The sequence below is a fragment of the Mytilus edulis genome, chromosome 7 (genome assembly GCF_963676685.1).
Source record: "Mytilus edulis chromosome 7, xbMytEdul2.2, whole genome shotgun sequence".
NCBI lineage: Eukaryota > Metazoa > Mollusca > Bivalvia > Mytilida > Mytilidae > Mytilus > Mytilus edulis.
This window is the reverse complement of record NC_092350.1, coordinates 85,942,302-85,960,791: the sequence shown is the minus strand read 5'-3', so window position 1 is coordinate 85,960,791 and position 18,490 is coordinate 85,942,302.

The following is an 18,490-nucleotide window of genomic DNA, read 5'->3' as shown; positions in this document are numbered from 1 at the left end:
TTTACCGATTACCTCTAGTCAGAAGAGCGCACTGTTTACAGGGGAGGTAATATTTTGTCACCAGTTTGCCCACTGTGTTAGTGTCTGATTGTTGATGGTTGAAGAGTTTTGTTATATTGCTTATTACTCAATAGAAATAAAGAATTAACTCGCAACCATTGTCTACACTTTCCTGATTATTAAATAGATTTGTAGGTTGATTCAAACTCTCTTTTAGAGGGTTGAACGATCAAAGTAATTTATTATAGGTAATCGGTGTCAATGGCGTCGTTGTCGTTGTTAAATTTTTATCAATAACCGTATTGTCGTTTCATAAGACATATATAAGATATATCGTCCGACAAAGAGTAATCTGTAATCCTTATTTTTTTATTTACAATTGAAGATCCCGTAGTTCCTGGTCAAGATATAACTTTTAGTAATATTGAGGACATATTGCCCTTTTCAGAATGAATGGCTCCTGTTTGAAAGCAGTCTTTATATAAATATATGGTCAAATAACATTGTGGTTATCTATGTTTTTACGATGAAATCTGGATATTGTTTTTTATTTTAATTTTCTAAAACTTTGTTCTAAAGTTAATCGTAATAGGTATATGTGCACGCATCAAGATTCAACGGAAAATAAAATAAACCTTTTACGATGAAATATAGGCTCCTGGTGATTTGTTTTAACAATATGCACGGTGAATACAATACCCATATCGAGCTCCTGTTTTATGAACTTGTGCGGTTTAATCAAGATACGCTAAGCCTATTGACACAAGATTGATTTGTGTAAAAGGCTCCTTTGAATAACTGACGCTTACCGTGACGTATTAACAACATCATTTTGACATCAAAAGTGTATCGAAAAAATTGCTGGAATATGAAAGTCGTCTTTGTCCATGTACTTTAATAGCGTTACGGCGATGTGTTCATGTAAGGTGGTTTATTTGTGCTTCGTGCAAATTTGTTTAGTTAAGCCATTTGCAGCTAGTTTTTATAGATTGTTCTCATGTTGTGCATTTTTGATTTATGAATAATTCTAAATTATTTTGAAAACATTTTCAGAAAATATCTTATTTTAAAAACACTACCTGCACCTGGTATGCATGTACCATGTCAGAAATTTGACAGTTTTTTTTCCATTTGTTTGATGTGTTTGAGCTATGATTTTGCCATTTGAAAAAGGACCATCCTCGGAGATCGGTATTTTCGTTATTTTTCTTTCTACATAAAAGCACATGTTTTTGTAAGAACGTTTTGATACGACATTTTTTCGACCTTGATGGATTTTTTTTTAAATGATATGCGATTCCTAGCTTTAAATTGGTATACACGCGTTCAATACAAATTTCAAACACTTTCACAGTCTGTAGTAAAAAAATAACCCTTCTAACACCCGCTATAAATGTTTAGAATATATACATATATGTATAGAAAAATGAATTCAGCAATGTGAGGTTTCTCAAAATCTAACGAACGAACGAAAACACCCCTAAATTGGCGTAATTTGGCGTTACGAGAAAAGAGGTAGCATTAATTTATTTATTACTATTGGGCTATCGGCAGTGCTATTCTTCCTTTTGAAATGTCTTTGACCTACTTTATATATATATATGTATTGTTCAATCAACACAGTTGAACATCTAATTGATCAATTCTTTTGGCAAAGAATATACAATATTTAGAACAAGTACAGTAATCATACAAGAGATTTTGATAAACATTACAACATTAGTTCAAATTTTTTAGTACATATATATGTGAAAAGGGATAAATGTAGACTTTGGAATGGAAGGGGAATAGGACTCATTTTGAATCTTATCTAGGATCAGATCAACGAAAAAAGTTATTCCCAAACATGAGGTAAAATAAATCTATGAGCGAACACCACTAGTTTAATTTGAAAAACAAAAAACTTACTCGGATCCGGGATAACTTCGTTTCCCTAACCCCTAAAATCTAAATGATCACATCTTAACCTTTCTTGATTATTATTGATACATATTTGAGCTTAAACTAGTATACTGAAACAGATAAATAAAAGGAAATATTGAAATAAATGTTTAAAAAAAAAAACCAGTGAAAACTTTAAAAAGATGTTCTGTAATGTCTTGTGTCTTTTTGTTTGTTTGGTTTTTTTTTAATGGCCTTTCTTATTCTTTTTTGTGTATGTTTTTATTATCGTCCAAATATTAGTACATATATAATTTATTTTGATTTCTTGTTTATTGTTTTCGTTGAGGAGCTTTCATGGCAAGCTTTTTATATTTTCTTCTGTTTATTTATATTTATCATCTCTTTCTTTTTACTTTGGTCATGCAATTTAAAACAAAAAAATATACCTTTTGATAACTATGCAGTTTTGTTGGTTCTGACTCATACTTTCAACAAGGATACACAAAACTTTATCAATTTACGATAGATCGGGTGCACCTTTATATTTCTGTAACTGATTCCTAATAAATATTCCTAAAACATGAATAAATAGCGGTGTTCACAAGATATTTATCCTAGATACTCTTGAACACGAAAATAACGCTCATGTGTATCAGCAACTCGGTCCAATTAGACCTTGCGTATCTTTAGACTTTGCTGTTGGGTGTTGTTTTTAAGGAGACAGTATTTACCAAAACATTTTCTTTAGTCGTTCACCATAAAGGACATGTGGATATAATACATGACGCATATTTAGGTCATATCACCTCAATCCCTTTTCAATCCTGAGTTTTACTGTGCGTATTATTATGTGTTTCTTTATTCTACATTGGCTAGAGGTATTGGGGGAGGGTTGAGAATCTAAAAAACATATTTTTGCGGCTGTCCCAAGTCAGGAGCCACTGGCCTTTGTTGTTCTTGTATGTTTTTTTTTTTATTTCATTTATATATTTTGGAGTTTAGTGTTATGTCCATTTTCACTGAACTAGTAACAAATTTTATTTAGGGGCCAGCTTAGAACCACCTCCGGGTGCGGGATTTTCTCGCTACGTTGAAAGCTCATTGGTGGCCATCGGCTGTTGTCTGCTCTTTAGTCGGGTTGTTGTCTCTTTGAGATATTCGCCATTTCAATTCTCAATTTTATTTTTAAAGTGATAAGGCAAATAAATTGAAGGCATATACAACATGTAAAGAAACGGAACTCAACGTAAGAATACGGAACAACAGAAAATAAATTTGAACACTGATGTTTAACCTCAACAATAAAAGATATTATATAAAAGGAAATGCAAGCACGGAAATATCATATCAATTGGAAGATATATACCCCGTGTGATGTGCTGCTTGAATTGTGCTTAGAAATGGAAACATCACAATTGGAAAGCTGAAATCATGTCTTTTGTCGAAAATATGTTTTGAAGCGACCGTCATTGTCAATTTCTAGATGTAAGTCAAGATATGAGGCCGACTTAACTGTATCTGTATCTATATATATATATCTTCCTGTTATGTTTAGTCAACATTCAACTTATAATGTCATCACGTAGTACTTATTCTGTTTATATTTGAAACCCTGTTTTCAAGGTCGAACTTAATGTAATATGACAGAATATACAATGGCCAGAAATAACTTATACATTTCCAAAGTGGTCATTTGTAGTTTAGCCGAGTGTCATCCTCTATATTTCGCTTGTTGTTATAAGTAGATTTACCTAAAGTTATCGTTTATAACATGTATGTTATACGAGTGTTCGTGTTTTTTATTGGAAGAGTTTTAAAAACTATACAACACGAGTGGTCATTCCGTAGATTTACAAATAATTATCTCATAGTACTTGAGTAGTATTGTTTGTATATTTGCCGAGTGTTATCTGATTGATTTTCCGAGTGGTTATTTTGTATATTGATCTAGTGTTATTTATTATATAACCGAACTGGTCGTTTTGTTAGATTGACTACTCCTGTATCTAATGTATTACCTAAGTGGTCATTGTGTAGATTGGCCGAGTTTGAACTAAAACATTTACATTTTCGAAGATGGGCATAATGTTATCTTAAATATTGTACGACTTTGTTGTTTTGTGTATTTTGGCAGTTGTCTTATATACTACCTAGTACGTAGTCGTGTTACAGATGACAACATGTTACCGTAAATATTACCAAGCGGTCATTTTGGAAAATCTAGAATATAACCTCATTGGTCGTCTTGTAGATTGAACGTTTGTGACCATATATACCACTCTAAAATGAATATTGCATGATTGTTCATTTTGTTGATTAGTCAAATGTAATCACCTAATCATTGTCTACATGTTCGCTATTATTACATGTACACATGGTTTTAAAACGTAATCGATGTAAGCACATGTTTTTTAAGTTATTAAATGTACACACATGTGTTAAAAGTGATTACATGTACACATTTGTTTTAAAATTACAGACATCTTATTGACCATAATTGTTTGTTATGACATTAGAATCAAAACTGGCGGTAAAATCTTCTAATACAGTTTTCATCTTAACTTTCTTTCTGTGAATTAGTTAACAGAAATGTGTTGCATCATGATCTTGAAAATGTCTATGACATATTTGCTTCTGATGAAGCGAATCTGGATATGAGGGGTTCCATGAATAAATTAATTTAGATATTGAGAATCGTTGTCAATGGCGTCGTTATTAATTTTTTACCAATGAACCCAATTCGGTTTTTAAAACGTGTATTTGTTTTACTCATGCATATTTACTCAAAAAGATATCTGGAAACCGTATACCTTCATCAACAATTTCTTTTTATTATGTTGTGTTGTTACTCCCTTTTTCCATGTAAATGAATAGTGAATCGATAAAGTAAAGTTTCCCCATTCATTCACTGTATTTACCCATACCGAGGCAATCTCATGTCAATCAATGTTTAATGAGTATATCTAAATAATTTATTTTACGAGAACTACCTGTACCCGATATGACTATAAAAAGAAACGAGAATGACAGTGTTTTATACTCGTGTGAAGGGTCTAATACTAGTTTTTGTGTGGGTTCCTTAATAGCTTGCTGTTTGGTGTGAGCCAAGACTTCGTGTTGAAGACCGTACATTGACCTACAATGGTTACTTTTATAAAGTATGACTTGGATGGAGAGTTGTATCCTTGGCACTCATACCACATGGTCCTGTATCTATTCAACTTTTGATTTTGCTATTGAATAAATCACTTTTCGATTTGAATTTGCTTTGTAGTTCGTTATTTTTGTTATTCTACTTTTACATAACATTGGAATGTTTTTCAACAACAATTAAATAAGACATCTAAGTAGCTTTATTGGTATTTTTGGACAGTGTTATATAATAGGTTAATATGCGTATACACGCGATGACTGCAAGAATACCAAGTAAAATAAAACCCTTCTAACAACCGCTAGGAATAAAAATATTAAAAAACAACACTGCATGCAGTACGTTTTAAGTGGTTTTCGGTTATAATCCACCTATTTAGCAAAACATCAAGCTTAAAGAAATGTCAATCTTCCGGGGAAAATATTTCAGGAACAGAATTTTCAGCTCATCATTGACACCATTTGCGAGTATGGTCTTGAAAAACTATGATTATCCGTCGGAAGGGGACGATAAATGCCGACCCGTGATAAGAGAGAGCCATATATCTTGTACGTAAAAGTCACCTTTGTATATTTCGAAACAAAACCAGCCAGCGTATGCCACTACAGGGCAGCCCTTGCACCCGCCAAGTGAAAAGGGATTAATATACATGTAAGTTGCAATAAGTTGCAATAACTTGTTTTCCAATCCACTATTAATAAAAATGTTGAACCTAAACTTACCCACCAACATAACTGTTCAATACAAAATATGTCATGATAAAATGAAATGTACTAACTGCATCATATTGTGTCACATTCAATTTCTTTCCTGTATGTACGATGCGATTGAATTGAAAGCAACTGGCTACATTTTCAATTCGTCCAACTGAGGGAAATAGTTTATCTGCTGCTGAATAAAGATGTGTCAGCTCACCTATAACATTCATAGGAGTGTAATCTGCTTCTGAGAAAGACCCCTTCGACAAACAAAACAGTTTAATCTATATATGTCTAGACATAAAAACACGCTGGACAAATGAAAAATGACTAAAGATTGCATCTATAGTTAAAAGAAATTAACCATTATAAATAAGATCCAGAACTTGATTAAGTAATGAAACGCATGTGCAACCCTTGCTTTTTTCAATATATTCACTGTATGTACCATAACCAAGGCAATCTCATGTCAATCAATGTTTAATGAGTATTTCTAAATAATTTATTTTACGAGAATTACCTGTACCCGATATGACTATAAAAAGAAACGAGAATGACAGTGTTTTATACTCGTGTGAAGGGTCTAATACTAGTTTTTGTGTGGGTTCCTTAATAGCTTGCTGTTTGGTGTGAGCCAAGACTTCTTGTTGAAGACCGTACATTGACCTATAATGGTTTACTTTTATAAATTGTGACTTGGATGGAGAGTTGTTTCATTTGCACTCATACCACATGCTTCTATATCTATTGAACTTTTGATTTTGCTTTTTAATAAATCACTTTTCGATTTGAATTTGCGTTTGAGTTCGTTATTTTTGTTATTCTACTTTCTACATAACATTGGATTTTTTTCATTAACGATTTAATAAGACATCTAAGAAGCTTTATTGGTATTTTTGGACAGTGTTTTATAATTCATAGGTTTATATGCGTAAGCACGCGATGACTGCAAGAATACCAAGTAAAATAAAATCCCTTCTAACAACCGCTAGGAATAATAATATTTAAAAAAAAACACTGCATGCAGTACGTTTTAAGTGGTTTTCGGTTATAATCCACCTATTTAGCAAAACACCAAGCTTAAAGCAATGTCAATCTTCCGGGGAAAATATTTCAGGGACAGAATTTTCAGCTCATCGTTGACAACATTTGCGAGTATGGTCTTGAGAAACCATGATTATCCGTCGGACGGGGACGATAAATGGCTGACCCGTGATAAGAGAGAGCCATATATCTTGTACGTAAAAATCACCCTTGTATATTTCGAAACAAAACCAGCCAGCGTATGCCACTACAGGGCAGCCCTTGCACCCGCCAAGTGAAAAGGGATTAATATACATGTAAGTTGCAATAAGTTGCAATAACTTGTTTTCCAATCCACTATTAATAAAAATGTTGAACCTAAACTTACCCACCAACATAACTGTTCAATACAAAATATGTCATGATAAAATGAAATGTACTAACTGCATCATATTGTGTCACATTCAATTACTTTCCTGTATGTTCGTTGCGATTGAATTGAAAGCAACTGGCTACATTTTCAGTTCGTCCAACTGAGGGAAATAGTTTATCTGCTGCTGAATAAAGATGTGTCAGCTCAACCATAACATTCATATGAGTGTAATCTGCTTCTGAGAAAGACCCCTTCGACAAACAAAACAGTTTAATCTATATATGTAAAGACATAAAAACACGCTGGACAAATGAAATATGACTAAAGATTGCATCTATAGTTAAAAGAAATTAACCATAATTAATAAGATCAAAACTTGATTATGTTATGAAACGCATGTGCAACCCTTGCTTTTTTCAATATTTCGAAACATGTGGTGTTTATGCATTGAGTGATTACTGAAAGTCGATAAATCTTTATATTTTCTATCTACATTTTACGAACTTATCAATTCAGATATTAGCTGTCAGATACCTACCGATAGATAATGTAAAATGTAGATGGAAAATGTAAAGATTTATCGACTTTCAGTATAGATTTGTTAACTTCATTTTACAAATCATTATGATTTTAACATTAATGTCAGTTCAAACATCTGCCGATCTGGACTGTATTTCAGCTTTAAGTCAATAATAATATTCAAGATTACGGCTAAATCATAATGGGTACGGGGAAAGTTGGTACGGGATACGGGTTACACATTTTGCATCTTACCGGTACCTGTCAGAATGATTTGCTAACACGTGGTTTAAGTAAACTATTTAAAAAACAAGTTGTTTTAATGATAATCAAAATTTGGCGAAAAGAATATAGGCTATCTTTTTGTTTTCGTCTTTTATGTTATTTAGTTTGTGCTTGTTTATTTTTTGGGAGTACCAATCTGTATGTGTCGCCTATCTAGTCGAAACAGAGTCTTTTCAACTCCGCATTGCTGAGGGCAAATGCAACACAAAAGTCGATAAATTCATTCATCTTGAAAGCAATTCCCTGAGGTCCGCAAACAGATTTCCTTCACGGCCTTTTTTTTTATAACAATCGATGTTGCTGATGAATTTCGTCGGTATTTTCGCCGCTATTTATAGCTTTGTCTTATTGTACGATGAAATGGTCTTATGGTATGATGAAATGATCTTATAGTGTAATCAAATAGTCTACTGGTATATAGATAACACCCCGTGATATAAGAAGTGTTAGCTTGATATTGAAATATGTCTTTATAGCGAATTGACAGAGTATTGTAGTCAAATGTCTTTATAGTTTATAAATGTATCTCAGTGATATAGCGAATTGACAGAGTATTATAGTCAAATGTCTTTATAGTATATAAATGTATCTCAGTGATGTAGCGAATTGACAGAGCATTATAATCAAATGTCTTTATAGTTTATAAATATATCTCAGTGATATAGCGAATTGACAGAGTATTATAGTCAAATGTCTTTTTAGTATATAAATGTATCTTAGGGATATAGCGAATTGACAGAGTATTATAGTCAAATGTCCTTATAGTATAGAACATTTGCTTCATGATATATCTCTAACCTTAATGACATGGTTATTCTTATCATAAGGAAGCTGTGGCGTTCCATATCTTCCTGTTACATTGAGTCATAATGTGATCACGGAGTGCATGTAGTACTTATACTGTGTTTTAAAATATGTTTTCAAATTATAATAACTGAGTTGGCCAATTGTTTTTAATCAGAATTTCTGATATTCGTCAATGTTTTTTTTCTTTCTGGTCAGATATGTTGCTACAAAATACTGTTTGTTGATGGGCCCTGTTAAGCTGTTTAATACGCAACTCGATCAAAGGAAAACATTCGATATTATTGTCCAAAATATTACAACTATTACATGCCAGACATTTTTAAAAAGTTGTGGACATTCTATAATTTATTCTTATGTTTTACTGTTTGAACATTATCCAAGGTAAGAAAGATTGTTGACGCCTTTTAGCACGTTTCAACCAACCACATTGTTGATGAGCCCGTCCTAAGTCAGTGACCTTTAGTTCAGTGGTTGTAGCCAGTTCAAGATACAATCGCTTTTCTTAAATTGTTTTGAGATAGCTTGGGGCGTTAGTTTTCTCAAATGAATTATTTTTTAATGTTTCATGTCGATGCCTTTTATAGCCGTTTATATGGTGTGGAGTTTTCTCATTGTTGAAGTAATAACATAAATGGTACCAATTGTTCTGCACCAGATGCGCATTTCGATAATCAATGTCTCTTAAGTGATGCGCGAGGCCAAAATATTTGAAAATCCAAAGCTTGTTAAAATATGAAAAGCTATAAAAAAAAAAAGGACCAAAAAGTACAGACAAAGCAATACGCTTGTCTACTATTGCTTACATCCATTTCTGTCGAAATTTGGAGGATAATTTTCTCATTGCCAATCATATCACATCCCTTACTTTGAAATCAATCATAATTGAACGATTAAATAATCGTATAACCCACAAAACATTGTCTTGATTTACAATCCCAATCATTGTAGCTCCTGGTGAAGTATGATTATTAAGTGAAATTGCGGGCCGATCGTGTTTCTAAGATGAAACCACTCTAGTTTGGAAATAGTCCTCATACTGTTAAACCCTTATTTGCATTACAATGTTGCAGGATAATGAGACGCAACTCAACAAAAGTAAACTCATCAGATATACAGGGATTAAAAGTGTATAGCCAGACACGCGTTTCGTCTTAAACAGACTCATTAGTGACGCTCGAATTGAAAAAAAAAAACGGTTGAAAAGGCCAAACAAAGTTGAAGAGCATATAGTGGACAAAAATTTTCCAACAACGTTCAGTACTTGGACGTAAATATAAAATTACTAGACTCCAAACTTTTTGCTGAATTAATTAGTACGGTATTATATCTTTTGAACTTTTTTATGAGTAAGATTGTTATGAGGATATGTGCACGCATGAACGAAAAATATACAATTTGCAATCTGGTTTATACAATGTTGTGGAGAAATATGAAGCACGTAAAATATTGAGTAGGTGTACGTGAAAAAAGACCTTATGTTTTCAGGATTAATAGTTATTAAAGGTACCAGACTAATTTGATACGCCAGACGAGCGTATTGTCTACATAAGACTCATCAGAGACGATCAGATAAAAAAATAGAAAGCCAAACAAGTATAAAGTTGAAGAGCATTGAGGAACCAAAATTCCAAAAAATTGTACCAAATACGGCTGAAGGTAATCTATGCCTGGGATCAGAAAATCCTTAGTAATTCGAATAATTCATAATTTTGACAACAGTAAATTTAGAAAAATGACCATATAATTGATATTCATGTCAACACCGAAGTGCTGACTACTTGGATAGTGATACCTTTGGGGACGAAACGTCCACCAGCAGTTGCATCGATCCAGTGGTGTAAATAGTTATCAAAGGTACCAGGCTTATAATTTGATACGCGCGTTTCGTCTACATAAGACTCATCGGTGATTAAACTAGGATACAATGTATCATTTAAATTTTTTCTACATTTGTATTAGAAAGGTCGCAAAGACGGATATTTGCAGATAAACGGAAAATAGAAGGTGAACAGTAATAGAAAACAATGGTTCTCAGTTTATTAAAACTTGAATTTTCAGGGGAAAGATTTAAACGGTTTAACTTAAAGGGGGCTTGTGTCCCTCATTTCCTTAATTTGACCGTTATTATTTAACACTTACAGACACATAGACTTTCAGAATTGATTGATAAAGACCTATAATGTATTTCCATTATAGTCTTCATAATACTAATTGCTATATGATATTTGTATTGAATATTTAAAATAATCTGATAAAAACTCTATTTGCTAATTTCGAAACTTTAATTAAGACAAATATGACATCGTCATCTAGGCTTTCATAAATTTGTATAATTCATATTTTTAAAAATTATCAAATTGCTTGACCTTCATTTTTTTAGTATCAGTCGAATGATTGCATTACAGCAATAACTAACTTTTAATAAAATTCTTGAAAGAATACACAATTTGATAAATAGAAATGAAGAATTGCAAATTCTGGCCCAAGACCACAATTAATGACCCCGCTTATCTTTGTTCACGAATATAGTCCCTTGTTATTATAGTGTCTTTCTTCTTTATTTTTGTTCTTTGCTTTCCTGATTCATTTCTTAGTTTTTATTGGGTGGAAATGAAAGAAGTAAGTTAAAATACATTTTTAGATGCATTAGTTTAACTATTCAGTTTTGTGAATGAGTGATTAGGTCAGTTGCAAAAGGTACAATTTATAGTTTTCGAAACATCTCTTGACTTGTCCATAGCAGTAGGGATTTGTTTTGGCTCATTTTATGAAATGCACAGAAGGGATTTTCCTTAAGGTTGGATATAATGTGAGAATTATACTGTATATTACACACACCAAACATTTTGCAAATTCGGAGTGCCTTTTGTTTTAATGCGAAAAAAACGTTATAAAGAAATGATAGGGAATTTTTTTGTGGTCTGTGGCCTGCTGTCGCCTCTTAGAAATATGCTGAAATGAAAGTAAGCTTCGGAATTAACTTTCATGGAAGTTATGATGTTATTTTCTCCCGAATGTGAATTAAATACGCGTCATGAACTTGTTATCAGTAAATGTTAATCCCTCGGTTAAAATTTAAACAAAATGACAGAAATTTCATCTGTACATAAGTTTCAACTTCCTTTTAACAGGATGTTTTTCTCGTCAATTTGGAATTTTGAAAGATTGTTAAATCCATCCACGATCAAAAAAATAGGTTAAGTGTGTTTCTTGGAAGTATATATATATAGACACAACTTATGAAAACTCATGAACTAATAGTATAAGGACAAGTTGCGAATATCTAAAGACCTGTTATGGACTAAGTTATTTGGAACATGCGTTTCAATTACAAAGTAATTATTCGTGCTATGAAGACAAAGAAATACGGACCGTTTTATTTTCCCTTATTAAGAAATAAAAAAAAAACTTGTTCGCGACAGAATATTGATATTTTGGAGAAATACAAAGACTTTTCTCTTAATGATAAAAATATATATATAATTGTGAATTGTTGTAGAATGGATTTGATTGTAAGACGATTATCTTATATTGTGTTCATCTTGTCGTTCCCCAAAACTGTATTTAAGAGATACGTGAAATCGCCATCTTATTGTTTTCTTATAAGATACAACAACCCGACCATAGAAAAAACAACAGCAGAAGGTCACCAACAGGTCTTTAATGTAGCAAGAATTCCCGCACCGGATGCGTTCTCAGCTGGCCCCTAAACAAATTTATACTAGTTCAGGGATAAAAAAAACGTCATGCTAATTTCCAAATTGTACACAAGAAACTAAAATTTAAATAATACGAGACTAACAGAGGCTCCTGACTTGGGACAAGCGCAAAAATGCGGCGGGGTTTAACATGTTTATGAGATCTCAACCCTCCCCCTATACCTCTAGCCAATGTAGAAAAGTAAACGCATAAAAATACGCACATTAAAATTCAGTTCAAGAGAAGTCCGAGTCTGATGTCAGAAGTTGTTACCAAAGAAAATAAACAAAATGACAATAATACATAAATAACAACAGACAACTAGCAATTAACTGACATGCCAGCTCCAGACTTCAATTAAACTGATTGAAAGATTATGATTTCATAATATGAATATCAGGCAAAATCCTTCCCGTTAGGGGTTTAGTATCATACCATCATAACAAATATGAGAAGAACGTAACACGTGTCATGACAACAACTGTGTTTTTGATAAATTTGTTTAGTTCCGATGCAAAGACCCTATAAGTGAATCAATATTAACGCCAAAATATGCAATCGTTAATGACCTGACAACAGTATCGTAACTATATCCCTTCTTAAGAAGTATATTTAAAGGTTTTGTTAGTTTCTGAGGTGAATACTGACATGTTTGTGCTTGATAAAGAATATTTCAATACAAAATTGGATGTGAATTACCTGAATGTATAAGAAGTCTGCATGTTGAGCTATATTTACGAATGGTGTCCTTATACCGATGATAAAATTTAGTAAATGTTTTGACTAGTTTGTGATATCGAAAAACCCTGGTGTAATAATTTTTCAGTAATACATAAATTTATCTCGTTAAAATCTAAAACATTGTTACATACACTCGCGAATCGTACAAGTTGAGATATATAACATGTATACACACCGTAAGATGGTGACAAGGGAACGTCACCATCTAAAAATGGATAATTAACGATAGAAATAAATTTTAGTATTAAGCTTTCCGTTAGTAATAAAGATATCAAGATCGAGGAAAGGGCAGTGGTCATTGTTAGTATTAGCTTTATTTAAAGAAAGTTCAACAGGATAAATTTCTTTAGTATACGTACTGAAGTCGTCATTGTGGAGAGCCAAAATATCATCCAAAGATCTAAAATTATTAATCAATTTGTTTATCATATGTTGTTTCGGTGGGTTTTTGCTGATTTCTGTCATAAATTGTAACTCATAGTAATACAAAAACAGATCCGCAATAAGTGATACACAGTTAGTCCCCATTGAAATTCCGATAATTTGTATGAAAAGATCAATTGGTTTTGATAAAGCAAGAAAAGTGTTATTATCTCAAATTTTCCAGATGCTGTATCACTTTCTTTATCTCTTCCAGATTCAATAGCAACGGAAAGATCACTAATTTCAAATTTGCTTAATGTTTCTTTTTGTTTCAAGGTTAGGGTATGTCAAATGTTTCGTTTTTGTCTTTATTCAGTTTTTACATGTATATGCTTAAACAACAGAAATTTAAATGTTGGTCAAGAGATGATATCTTATTGTTAAATATTTTGTTTATATCATTGCTGAATTTAATTAAAATATTATGCTTTACTGAGTTTTTTACAGACTATGTATTTGTTTTTGGTTTCATCTTTGGGTTTGCTAATAATATTGACGGACCTCATATGATTTACATGTGAGTACCGTGAATATTTGCCTTGATCATGAAGTGACTTCGAGAGAGTTAACACCCTTTAAGTAAATCACTCAAAAAGTCGTTCTCATACACAAGTGATTGCGAGGCAATGGAAAAATAAATGGGAAATCTTTATAAATTCAGATCTAGAGGCAATGTTATCGGCACATTTCTTTATTCCATGTGTAAATTTACAGGAGTGTTTCAGGGGGACTCTTATCTTTAAAATTGAGTCTAACCAAAGGACTACATGTAACATTTAGGAAATGTAGAGATAAACAATTACATGATATGAACACATCCATATACCAAATTTCACAATTTTATGTACGAATAGGAAGACTCAAATAATCAAATAAATGAACAGATAACTTTGCTGGCAATTTGTTCATACCATTTGTATAGCTTTTGATAGGGTTCACACCGTTGAGATCTTTCTTTTGAAATTGTTTCAACAGATGACAATAAGTTTCAATTTTGTGAGTGCAAGCTGCCTAAGAACTTATGTATTTTTGTGAGAGCAAGCTGCCTAAGAACTTATGTCTTTCTGTGAGTTCAAGCTGCCTAAGAACTTATGTATTTCTGTGAGTGCAAGCTGCCTAAGAACTTATGTATTTATGGATTCTAAAACAGTCTGCTTGTAATTAGATAATAAAAATTTACGCCACACAGAATCAGAAACTTTTAGAAATCATTAACTGTCATTTGATGGTAGGACTTTGTGAGCATCAGGGTAAGTTTTTTTTTTATATAATCTAATGACATTTTTTCTTTCGTTTTTATCAAATATATGCATTCTCTTTTAACATCATTCATTTCGATCTATCTTGATGTGATTAATATAAAAGTAATGATATTTAAACTTTTGTTTGTGTTCAATAAGAATTCAATTAGTTCTTTGTTCATGAAAATCATGAGCCTCATTTGGTATTAGTTCTCTTTGTACATCAAAATTTGTTGTTTTGCCGTAAATAGGACAAATATATAATGGCTCGTGACACCCATGATATGTAGTGCATTTCTTTTTAACAATACATGCGCTTTTTCAATACTATTCTTGCAGTATGATGTATTACCTTTGGGACAAATTGATAAACTGATCAGCTCCAACTTCAACTATGGATATTTTTATGTTGAGGAGGACTTGCATTCGGTTTCACATCTTCAGATATTCTAACTTTTGACCTTTTTCAACCGGACCAAATAAATACTTTATCGTTAAAATGCATGACCCTATGTGTTTACACTGACTGGAGGAATGAATATGAAAACATAAATTCGGAAGGTTAATGAGAAATATTTGCAAGAAAAACAATGTCCATACTAGGGGTAATATGTGAAGACAACAACAATCAAAGGGCGATTATATTGCCATCTGGCCAGAAGTGAAAAGATAGTATATATTTGTTCGCATTGTTTAAAATGCACAAATTTCTTGTTTGCGTTTAATTTCTGATTTGTACATGTATCTACGCAAATGCGACGCTTTTTCCACGAAGTCATGCCGATGGATTAGATAGTTTTATAAAATGTGAATAGTCTAAGTATAATGATATTTGAACTTTTGTTTATGTAAAAAAAGAGTGCACTTATTACTTATGATAATAAAACCATGAACCGCCATTGCGCACACAGGTTAGTGCTCTTTCAAATGAATTAACACTGATTTTAGATGATTGCGTCGAGTTCAATATATCACATCATTTTCCTAAACTCTGTGGAATGTAATGGGTTCTAATACTGGGTTTAGGTGTAGCACCACTAATTCGTCCCGGACAGAAAGCACATACCAGAAAGTAGTACATATTTAACACAAAATAGTTCCTACGCATGAGTGTTACTTTCAAAATATGTAGAATATTTAGGTATTGTTGGTATCAAATGAAAGCTGAATGACTGATGATCATTGTAGAACACTTTTTGACTGATAATTTTGAACATTAATACATTTTATAAAGAGGGTACATTTTTCCTGTTTGTCAGATCTGATGTACCTGTTTTTGGTAATCCAAAGTTCCGGGAACCAGTTCTTTCTTATATGGCATTAAAGATATGTTGATTTTTCCAGTACAAGACACCGTAAAGTGTTGCTTTGACATTGACCGATTGTCACTTTATTTGAACTTCAAACAAAAGAGCTGTGTCTGTTTGAAATTGAGGAAATTAATATAGAAAGCAATGGGGCCATGAATTAGTGGTGTACTTCTTTTACGTCAGACTTTTAGCTTGTCAATTGGTAATCGGGCATATTGTTCAAGATGATAGTTAGGTAAAGCAATATTAAACGATAATGTTTGACTTCTAATGAATGGACCGTTATATTTTTTTCAGTTTTAGCTTAATAAAAATCCAAGAACGATCCCCTCCCCAAAAACCGTCTAAAAAGGGCAATGCCGTATATCATTAAACAAATGTTTTCTTACCATATTCAATCTTAAAAAGCGACCGTATCTGCATTTGTTTTACATGTATTTAAAGCAGAAAATTTAAGATGATGTAATATAGTAGTAGATAGAAATGTATCAATTAATCATCGTCTATCCAAAATTGTATCTCTACTTTGTTTTGCGTGTTAGAAGGCTTTTAATGAGACATGTAAAGCGCTTATTGATTTTCAGCTTTTTGACTGACTTTTTTTATTCTACCAGTCAGTGTATAAAGTCATTAGGTAATTTGGTATTGAAACAATTTATAACATATGTTTAAAAAAAATTAGCGTTGGTGAATATTTTATAGGTTATTAACAATAGTGAAGCCTCTATCTTCCTGTGTTGGCTGTTTTTGATTATTTTGTAGGTACCGTTTTGTTATATAGTTCTTATGTTAGATGAATTAGATTATTTTGTAGGTACCGTTTTGTTATATAGTTCCTATGTTAGATGAATTTGATTATTTGGTAGGTACCGTTTTGTTATCTAGTCCCAACACGTGTTGACGTATCTATACATCAATGATATATAGATTTGAGAGGTCGTGATGAAATAAAATTCAGAAGATCCAATCAGACGCACGACATTTAAAGAGTCTCTATTCTCATATGTTGTGCTGAAATTATATTGCAAAACCTTTTTGTTATCCTGTCTTTATTTTATCATGTTTAGTCAATGTTTAATATGATAAGTACAGTAACGATTTTGTATTACACTTAAATTACTTGGATGTACAATTAATAGAAGAGCAGTTCATCACTGCCTCGTTCTGAATAAATGTTTGCTTCCTGCTCTTCTATTCCATATGAGGTAATACTCTAATAGGCGACAACATTATTTTAAACCAGCGCCATGTAGATGTAATAGCTATAGAAGGTAAGTAAGCTTGTTTTGTTCTATATATTTTTTTGTTCTATTTTAGCTCACTTTAACTCATTCAACGATATAGACGGTCGTTGATGTATTGCATATTAATTGCATCTGGGCACTTTGATTTACTTTTATACATTTGAAGATATTGTCTAGAGGAAGTAAAAGGTAAAACTAACAGTATAATAAGAAAGTTGAAAACAAAAGGCTGATAAAAACAAGTGTAGATGATATCTGTCATATTCTGTACCTTTGAAGAAAATAAAACTATGATAAAAAAAATTAGGTAATATTGGTCTTGCGTTCTTATAACGTTAATGTTTAGTAACCAGAATAAATTCATCCTGTACACTTAACTTCGTGATAGCACTTGTCAGACAGTGTCGACATACTAGTTTGCTAAAGATGTTCTATTTGATAAACAGTGAACATATTTTGTTAAATTAGATGAGTCCATTTAATTGATGTTGTCAGTTTTGAATGACTTTCCCTTTTACAATTGATCTTGTAGTGTCGTATATTTGTTAACATTTTTATCAACTATCTGACTAATAATATCCCTGTTCAGTAACATTTTATAATAAAACAAGACAAGATGGTTGTGTATCAACTTTGTGAAATGGGATCAAAAATTATAAACCCAGGACAATAAACCTATAAAAGAATCCACCGATTGATTATACTGTAAGTCCTAATGACACCAGACAACATATAATACAATCCACCGATTTATTTTTATAATTGTCTCAATGACACTTGACAACATATCATAGAATCCACCGATTGATTTTGATGTCTATCGCAATGGCACCAGATAACATGTAATACATTCCGCCTATTGATTTTGATGTCTATCGCAATGGCACCAGACAACATGTAATAAATTCCGCCGATTGATTTTGATGTCTGTCTCAATGACACCAGACAACATGTAATAAATTCTGCCGATTGATTATATAGTTTGTCTCAATGACATTAGACAACACCATTGAACGCATTATAGAATTCTCCTATTGATTATGGTGTTCCTCCCAATGACACCAGGCAATATATAATAAAATTCAGCGATTG